The following is a 10565-nucleotide window of genomic DNA, read 5'->3' on the forward strand; positions in this document are numbered from 1 at the left end:
ATAACACACGGACGACAGTGATTTCTTTGTTGCGTAATATCTGCACTCTCTTGTCCAATATCTCAATCAGTTGCTCAACATTGGTCAAATCTTCTCTGATTGGGATCGGTTCATACTTCAAAACATGATACAGATCAGGCTGATATTTCTTCAACAGTGATACATGAAAAACAACATGAATATTATTCAACTAAGATGGTAGGCTAAATCGATAAGCCACAATTCTGATTCTTTCTAAAATTGCAAAGGGTCCAATAAACTGTGGCCTCAGTTTTCCCTTCTTACCGAATCTCGTAATGCTCTTAGTTGGTGATACTTTTAAGAAAACTCAATCACCCACTACAAATTCGAGGTCTCTTCTACGATCATCGGCATAACTCTTATGCCGACTTTGAGCTATTTTGAGTCTTTCTAGAATTAAAGCAATATTTTCTTATGTTAATTGAACAATTTATGGCCCTAACAGTCTCCTTTCACTGACTTCATCCCAACATATGGGTGATCTGCACTTCCTCTCATACAGTGCCTCAAAGGAGCCATTTGAATATTGGCCTGAAAGTTGTTGTTGTAAGAAAACTCTACTAGACGCAAGTGATCATCCCAGTTTCCTTTAAAGTCTGTGACACAAGCCCTTAACATATTTTCCAAGGTCAGAATAGTCTTCTCCTACTATCCATCAGTCTGGGGGTAGAAAGCAATACTAAAGGTGAGTTTTGTCCCCAAGGCATATTGTAGACTATTCCAAAATCTTGATGTAAATCTAAAGTCCGTATCGGATACAATGCTAACAGGTACTCCATGCAGTCTTACTATCTCTTTGATGTAAAGCTGAGTCAGTCTATCGAGAGTATAGGTTGTGCAGACCCGTAAGAAATGAGTGGTTAGATGCCTCGATCTCACCCCTGGGTAGCTTTGACCTAGTAGCAAGTGTCTCGAGTTTCAAAGGGCATCCAGAACCTGAGACTGCTCTCTCAGGAACTTGTGTATAAAACAAGATCAAGTACACCAACTGATGAGAGAGGAATTAAGGTGTGAGGTAGGACACACCTCACCTGGGTTCGTGACACACTCAAGCTAACACGCATGTGCTCCCTCTTAGATCACGATGGAAAGCCCTCCAAGCCTACGGCTGGTTCGCAATCGCCTCCCTTGACCCATTCTCTCATGTTTCTATAATTATACACGCACATGTTAGTATACAAGACAAGTGGATCAGAGGACCTCACTTTGCCTTTAGGTGAATGCACACGAGCGTACATTCAAGGGGTAGAATAAAGAGATGGAGACCAGCCTGATGTTCATCTAGTCTTCAAGACAAAGAAAAGAGAGTAGAATAAAGATGAGAGGAAAGAAAGGGGGGGCTGTTAGAAAATGAAAGATTAGTATGGCTTTCAACTAATCTCTCAAAGAGGAGAAAAATAAACTCTTAGAGGCTGTCTGCTTTTCACCCAGTACTCCAAGGAAGGAACTTTAAAGACTAGTATGGCGTTCAACCAGCACTTCAAAGAAAGGGCTTTAAAGACTGGTATGGCTTTCAACCAGTATTTTAAAGAAATGGCTCTAAAGACTGGTATGACTTTCAACCAGTACTTTAAAGAAATGGCTTTAAAGACTGGTATGTCTTTCAACTAGTACTTTAAAGAAATAGCTCTAAAGACTGGTATGGCTTTCAACCAATACTTTAAAGAAATGTGTGTTTTTAGAAATGAATGAAGGTTAATAAGGGAAGAGATGAGGAGAAAAGAGATGATAGAGATAAATGAGAGAGAAGAAATTTGACCAGGTAGCTAGACTATCGCAAATGCAAGATTAGTGTGGTGGCTAATTTGGCGTGGTAGCTAGATAGGCACAGTAGCTCTGACCGGTATGACGACTAAACTGCTTGATAACAAACCAACACTCTGACTAATCTGGCACCACGATTAGCTTGACATAGCAGCTAGATGGGCATGGTGACACAGACCGGCGCTGCGGCTAAACTGCTTGACGGCAAGACTAACTTTGTAGCGCAAGGCTTAACCTGTCCTCTAGTCAAACGAGAGAAGAAAAGTGAAGAGAGAAGAGAGAAAAGAGAAAAGAGAGGGAAGAAGAAGAATTAGAGAAGAGACAAAGGAAAAGAGAGAGGGAAAAATAAAGGAGAGATAAGAGAGATAAAAGAGAGATAAGTGAGAGATGTCAGAATAGTGAGAAAAGAATGAGAAGAGGGGAAAGAAGAGAGATAAGAGAGAGAGGAGAGAGATAAGGGAGAGAGGAAACAGAGAGGGAGGAAGGAAAAGAGTGAAAAGAAAAAGAAGGCAGAGGAGAGGGAAGATGAGAGAGAAGAGAGAGAAAGAACATAAGAGAGGGAAGATGTGAGAGAAGAAGAGAAGGAACAAAAGAGAGGGGGGATGAGAGAGAAGTGGAAAAAGAAAAAAGAGGAGAGGGAAGATGAGAGAGAAGGAGAGGAAAGAGAAAGAAGAGAAGAGAGGGAAGAGGAGAGGAGAAAAGTCGTGCGCGGTGGTAAGCACTACCATGCATGATAGGAAAGAGAGAGATGAGAGGAAGTCATGGACGACAGCAGGCTCTGTCGTTCATGACAGGAGAGGGAGAAAGAGAAAGAACATGGATGATGATAAGCTCTGTCATACATGACAGGAGAGAGAGAGAAAGAGAAAGAACATGGACAGCGATAGGCTCTGTCGTCCATGACAGAAGAGAGAGAAAGAGAAAGAACATGGATGACGATAAGCTCTGCCATCCATGATAGGAGAGAGAAAGAGAAAGAAGATAGACAGCAATAGGCTCTACCGTCCATGATAGAAGAGAGAGAGAAAGAGAAAGAACATAAACAACAATAAGCTCTGTCATCCATGACAAGAGAGCAAGATGAGTGAAAACATTGCTGGCGAGAGGCTCTGCTATCCATGACAGAAGAGAGAGAAAGAGAAAGAACATGGACGACGATAACCTCTGCCGTCCATGGCAGAAGAGAGAGAAAGAGAAACATGCATGGCAATAGGCACCATCGTGCATGACAAGTGAGAGAGAAGAAAAGACATGCACGGCAATAAGCATCGTAGTGCATGTCAAGAGGGACTCAAACATGACCCAACTTGCCACTCGGGAAAAGGCCCAGTCAAGTATCTTTGTCAAAGAATGGGGTGGGAGACATCATGTGCGGCAGTGGGTACCGTCGTGCACAACAGGAGGAGAAGGAATTTGGACAAAGGCCCGACCCGCCACTCGGGAAAGGGCCTGGCTCACTGCACTCATCCCAGAGAGATTGACAGAAGGGGGAAAACGTCATGCTCGGCAGTAGATACCACCGTGCATGACAAAGAAAAAGAGAAAGGAAAGAGAGAAAAGAAACTAAGGGGGAAAAAGAGAGAGAAAAGGAAAGAAGAGAGAGAAAGCAGGAAGAAGTGAGAGAAAGAAAGGCGAGGAGAGAGAAAGAAAGAAGAGGAGAGAAGGGGAAGAAGAGAGAAAGAAAGAATAGGAGAGAGAAAGAAAGAAGAGAAGAGAAGAGAGAAAACAAGAGGAGAGAGAAAATAAGAGGAGAAGAAAATTACCTTAACCTAAGGGTACTAGACCTTTTCTTATCTCTCCTCTTTCTCCCTCCAAGATGTGACCCACCAACTCAAGCTAAAGCCTTAATTTTTATTCATTCAGTTGGGGTCTCATTGGGAGTCCATTACATTGAGATATCACGTGTATATATAGAGGTAAGGCCGAAACATGGGTGGATGCCTAAAATTCACCCTAGTTGTTGGAAATTACAATTTAGTTGATTTAAAAGAAATTCTAAAAATGGAGGCAAAATGACGATTTGGCCCTTGCCTAAAAATTCATGTAATTCCAATTCAGTCCCTGTTGCTGCCCTAAAACGTGTGCAATTTTTCAAGGCTGATTCGGGGTTGTTCTGGCACTCGTTCGGCCAAAAGATTATTGTTTTTTTGTTGGGCTCGAAATGATGATCGTTTTGATACTCATTTCGAATCATGGATTGCATTTTTGAGCCACGATCATGCGATACGAAATTTTTGAGAAACTTACGATCTTTGGATCAAGATTGCACCCATTTCTCGACATGTCTTCATGATTTATTCGCTGAATTACGACAAGCACGCCATCATGATCATTTGGCTACAAACGCAGCTCGATTTCATGCCTAAACGATGATTTCCACTTTTGGGTTTTTGGCTGGAATCTGAATTTCAATGGATAGAATTTGTAGCAACTTCATCGTCCTCGTGCGTCGATTCCAGCGATTCATCAAATGCGAGGTTTGGCCCAGATGTAGCCTCAAACCTCGAGCACGCAATGGATCTGGCTTCACGTTGATCTGTTGTGTGACGGTCGTGATATGATCGCTCAATCGATGTGTGTCACTGCTGATATTCGTACAACTTTTGCCATGAATCGGCAACTTCTCTCTAGCTTTTCTTTCTGCTCAAGCAACATTGCTCGATCTGAATTTCTACTTGATACAACCCCTGTTGAAGTTGTTTAGATATACTCAAGCATATCTGCTCTTCCTCATCAGCGTTACCATTTTCGCTGATACGTCAGTTTCAACAGTGCCAACAAGGTACTTGCTTGCAATTCTTGAAGATATTGAGGAAGCCGACAGATATGCTTGGGGTGTTGCAGCCCTTACATTTCTTTATCGATCCCTTGGAAAAGCTTACACTTTCAAGCGAAGACATTTTTGTGGTTCAGCCACTCTTATGCAGGTAATTATTTTGTATATGACATAAACGTAATAGTTTAGAATGCTTTCCAAAAATATTTATTACTTATCATATATTGATATAATGCATTGCTGATCGTATGAGCATATTGTGCATATGAGGCCCATACCTCATAGTATCTCTCCAAATATGCCTAGGGCAAAAAGATGGGAGCCACCGAAGAATTATTATGGAAATCCACATAACCTGATGCCTCCCATTAGACAAGAATTGGATAACCTCCAACCTAATGAGGTTAATGCGTACTGTGATATTGATTAGTTTCAATTGTATTTAAGTATTTGTAATTTTTTTATTGACTGGTTGCATATCATATAACAAGTAATATGGGATCCCTATTTCAAGCCTGATGAGGTCATTTCAGATGTTAGGCAACAGGCATTTGAAACTGCAATGTGCATAACAACGCTCATATTTGATGATATTGCCGAGCCGTATATGTCAGATCGTGTTTGCCAGCAATTTGGAGCTAAACATGGCATTTTAAGAACTCCCTTGTCTATTAGTAAGAGGTCTAACAGACAAGGTGGACATCGAGATTGGCAAATGCAGACAAAATCCAACGCTGGTTGACTAGTCAGGACCGCATGATGCCTGATATTGAAGAAGATACTGTCAATGGATTGCCCTCAGAGGAGTACAAGGCCTGTTACAACCTAGTGTCCCATCCTATAATACATAATGTCACTAACCCACCAAAAGACATATTGCAACCTCATAACCAGGAAGAAAAAGATGTGGTTCATGTTCATGAAACACAGTATATAATGAGACCTCGAGGTTATGAGAACCAGTTGGTATGTTTATATTAACCTACAAATTCTTTTAGTCTTGTACTTAACTATTAGTTCCATGAAATTGTTTAAATATATTAATTACCTATCTTGTTTTTGCAGATTAGTGCAGTTCCAGCATCTACAATTATGTTAGCAGAGGCACTTACACTTAGATAGAAGTGGTATCCTGAAGTTTATAATCGTGTTAACAACACGTTTGAGACGTTGTCTAAGCTTGTGCCTGTGGATATGGATGATATAGAAGCCAGGATAGAAAGTTTACAACGTTAATATAATGACAAAGGTGTACCAGACAAGGCCGAACATGATGTAATGGGTGAAAGTAGTCAGGCTGCAGAAGACCTAGCTCCATCCACACAACCTGTAGTTGAGGAGTCGAGAAGACCTAATACACGAAAGAAATAGTATCAACTAAAGAGAAGGTGGCCATTGTAATGGTCTTTTGACCCTTGTAATGTATTAGTCATTTTGACCCACCCAATGTATTGGTCATTTTGACCCTTCTAATGTATTGGTCATTTTGACCTACCCAATTCGTTAAATGAATTTTGTCAAGTCTTTCTACTTTCTTACTTGTTTTTTGTTTGATTTTGTTTGAATTTTGTCAAGTCATATCTTTAAGAAGCATATGAGATAAGCAAACAGCTGCTTTCTAAAATAATTTAAAAAAACACATGCATATCCTTTTATATATATGTACAACGAGATACAGACATAGCAACATGCTCCATGCAATTTCAAACGGATGGTGTGTGCAACTTTCTAAAGCCACTACATGTGGCAAAGGGCATGATTGACCAATGATGACAACATGAAAAGTTAAGAGCAACATAACTTGGCAGAGAAAATGTAAACATTTTCAAATGTTGAACATCCAAAATTATTTCCGGATGTTGAACATCCGAAATTATTTTCGGATGTTCAACATCTGAAAATGTGCCTGCAAAATTCCATAAGATTTCTTTATGGCAAAGCAGAATGGTAGATCTTTAGGGTATTAAATTATGCTTCCTAACAACATATCGTCTAACAATATCTCGTAATATTGTTTCTGGAATATTGTCAAGATGATCAATTTGAAGATTTTTTACAACACTGATTTACGATCACACTAACACCAAGTACAACAACACAATATTGACAACACCGAATTCACTCTATTCATTAATTCATGAAATTAATAATTCGATACAAAAACACAAGATTAACAACACGCAATTTCTATCGGTTCTCTGCATGTCTCCTATTATGACTCACTGCGCCGCATCGTTTGCACTTCAAAGACCTAATGATGGGCTGTTTGGTCTCAGATATTCTTCGTTGCCTTTTTGGCCTACCGAGAAGGCGTGTAGTCATTGGTGGCAACACTGTCCGATTGAACATACCTGTCAACTCAATATCATCTAGGACAGGTCCAAAGGGAGTTTGAAAGGCCTTTTAAAGTATTCCACTGTGAAATACTGAAGATAGTATGCAGTGGGATCCAAATGCATATGGTTAATAACCGCAATAGCATGACCAAACGGAATGCCATTGAGTTGCCATTTTCTACAACTGCATGTTCAATACGTTAAATCGGCAGCATACTTCTTCCCAAGATAGTGGATCTCAAACTGCATGTCCATGGTGGATATAACTGTGTGCAAATATCTAGCCTTCATCTTTCACAAGTCGAGTAATTCTTGGGCTTGCGGTACTAGCATGCTACTCAAGTATTACCTAATTCCCTCTTCTCTTCAAACTTGATCATCAACTGTACCCTTATTTCTTCACACATTGTAATGATTGGCTTCTCTCGAGCAGATAAAATCCAAGCATTAAAAGACTCGGCCATGTTAGAGGTAAGATGATTGTATCTTGACCCTGAAAAATAGGCATCTGCCTAAATTTTGGGAGGGATATTCTTAATCCACTCATATGCTTATGGGTCGTAACACTGTATATCAAACATTATTTTTTCAAACCCACCAATGGTCGCTTTACGGGCAGCCTTCCAAAACAGCATCAACAATACTTCAGTATTTGCTGACTTCTTCATAAAGCCCTTGAAATTCTCTCCTATATGTCACATGCAGAATGATGAAAACCATGTGGGAAAGCATTTTCTCTATTGCTTCTGACAGGCTTTTCTGTAGATATGATATAATTGTTAAGGCAGGCAGATTAGGATACTCATTCAATAGCTCACTCAATATACTTAAGAACCAATACCAATTCTGGTAGTTCTCCTTCTCGACCACTGCAAATGCCAATGAGAATAGCCCATTATTTGTACCTAGGACGATGATGCACAATAATATGCCTTGATATTTTCCTTTTAAAAATGTCTCATTAATACCAATTAGTGGCATGCATCCATTAACAAAACCCATAATACATAGACGATAAGTAATAAATAGTCATTTGAACGTGCCTTCATCTAAGTGGATGCGAACTTCAGTTCCTGTGTTGGTTCTTCAGATCTTGTCCATATTCAAGGGGAAGTCATGGTATTGTTGTTCATGTCTATCATCTCTCTAGCAACATCTTTTCCTCATCAAGCTTGCATGTAGGAAAGCTTGACACTGTGATCACGTTGGACATCCTTTACGATGTCTTTCACTCTAATTTTTGATTAGTCAATAAGGCGTCCTTTAATCGTTTTTGCCACCCAATCACTACGAGCTAGTGGCTGATGGACCACCCTCCCCATTGTACCACTGCATGTGTGCTCCTTAACCATAAACTTCACTTTAAAGTATGCGGCATTGCCAACTCGTAAGTACCACACTTGCCATGTGCATCCCTCAGTCTTGCAACTTACCCACACCCATCCCAATTCACTTTTGTCAAACGTCAGAACAAATTATTGTGGATTGCAAAATCAACTAGATGATGTCGGTATTCATTGACATTTTCAAAAAATTGTCCAATATTCAATTAAACCTCGCTACCAACTCTTCTATATGGGCTTTCTAGTGGTTCAATATCCTCCATATCACGCTCTGGTACATGCTTAGGGTCGGGCACCACTTGAATGTTTTGATCTTGATCATGCAATGTGTTATGCCGACTGTTGACAAAAGATAGAGTGTAAGATGAAGCAACAATTTATGCACATAAAAGATTAAAATAAAGCAATTTACAGATGAAAAAGTAAATTGTAGATATACCTATTTCTTGAAGATGGGCCATCAGCAACAGATTACCATGCTGGCTCCATTGTAGCAGCAATATATACAACAATTCTCGAAGATTCCTCCCCCAACATAAAAGATACATCTATATCATCACTTACATCAATCAATTCAAGCCCACTAGATAGACTTGTGTTGTGGTACATAATAGCTAAGATCACACATGGTTAAATTACCAAATGACTTTTTAGTTACTCGAAGGAACTATTTCCATTATACTTCATGACCTTTAATTTTCCCCTTTTATAAATACCACGTTCATCATCTGCATTCATCTCAAATGACCCCTATATCACAATACCAGTTCCACTCTCTCGATAACCATCGCCAATGCTACTATATTAAATGAATAGAAAAATTTGTGTTACAAAAAATCAATACAATAAGGAATACAAAAAATTTGGATATTTCTAACTACTTATAGTTCAGAATATGTCAGTATTACATATTAGATTGAAATAGTGTACTACTAAAAAAATTCAAGTAATCAATAAACAAACAACAAATACTCAAATAAACACAAAATAAACAATAAATATTAATACAAACAAGCAAGTTGAACAAACGAATTCAACATATTTTTGGTTAATCAAAAACCAAAAATCGCTAAATTTCGGTTCTTGAACTACCGAATTCAACATATTTTCGGTTGTTCAACAACCGAAAATACATATATTGAATTCGGATGTTGAACATCCGAAAAAAACCTTCAATTTGGATGTTGAACACCAGAAAAAGGGCAAAGTCATCATTTTAAAAAAAATGTGTTATGAATGGTAAAAAACGGACAAACATGTAATAATTGAAAATATTCGGTACATCCGTAATAACTCAAAATTTAATGGATATGTATGTAATTTTCTCTAAATAAAATGATGAATTACTTACTTGGGACCCAAAACCCAGAGTTTCAAGCTCAGATCAAGCCGCTCTTGCACTCAACTTCTTATTTTTTGTTGCTTTTTGCACAAAGATAGATTTGGAAAGCACCATGGCCTAGGAAATTGGAAAGAATTATAATGTATTTTCTTAGATCTAGGTTCTAGGGTTTCTAAGTCCTAAATATGATCTTTTTGTCCTATGTCAAGGTTTTTTGTAAGACCTTTCTGTATTTTTTTAAGGTTGTTCTAATGTTTTCCCTAATATTCTAGGGTTTTTGAGATTTTTCATGAATTCCCATAATCTTTTGGGATTTTTAGGAAATTTATGGGATTTTATCTAATTTTCTGTGAATTTTTATAAATTATGGATTTTTAGATCATTTTTTGGAAGTTTTTCTAGTATTTTTCTAAGCTGTTTATATAGAATGAGGCTAGGGACACTTACAAAAAATTTGAAAATTTGGGTTTTAATTATCTAACTAATTTTTATAATTATTTCAGGGAGATTTGGCTTGATCTAGCTGGTCAAAGCCGACCTTTTGGATCGAAAACCGCCTCAATAGATCTTCCAGAGGCTTCTAAGAGCTCGTGAAGCATTTGGGGCTGTTGGGCTTGCACGACACGTCACGACTCGTGGGTCCACAAGTCCCCTTGGGTCATGCAAGCCCATATGCGACATGTATGACTCGCACATGAACTAAACGGTAAATTGTTTAAACAAATTTGCATGAGTCATAACTATCAAGCAATGTATTGGATTTGGGTGATTCTTGGCCCATTGTAAAGTTCCCGATCTCCCCTACAATCTAGCTTGGTTTTGATCAATTTTTGGTAAGTTTTGAGTGGTCTTCAAAGCTTAGATTTTAAGGTATCTATGTTTAGGTTTCTTGTTGTTTAGGCTATTGAAAATGGTATAATGGGGTCTACTAGGTTTGATGTTGTCCCGAGCTAAAAATTAAGGTTTCTGAGAACCCTATTAAC

This window comes from Amborella trichopoda, chromosome 12 (genome assembly GCF_054954075.1).
Source record: "Amborella trichopoda isolate Santa Cruz 75 chromosome 12, AtrichopodaSantaCruz75HAP2 v2.0, whole genome shotgun sequence".
NCBI lineage: Eukaryota > Viridiplantae > Streptophyta > Magnoliopsida > Amborellales > Amborellaceae > Amborella > Amborella trichopoda.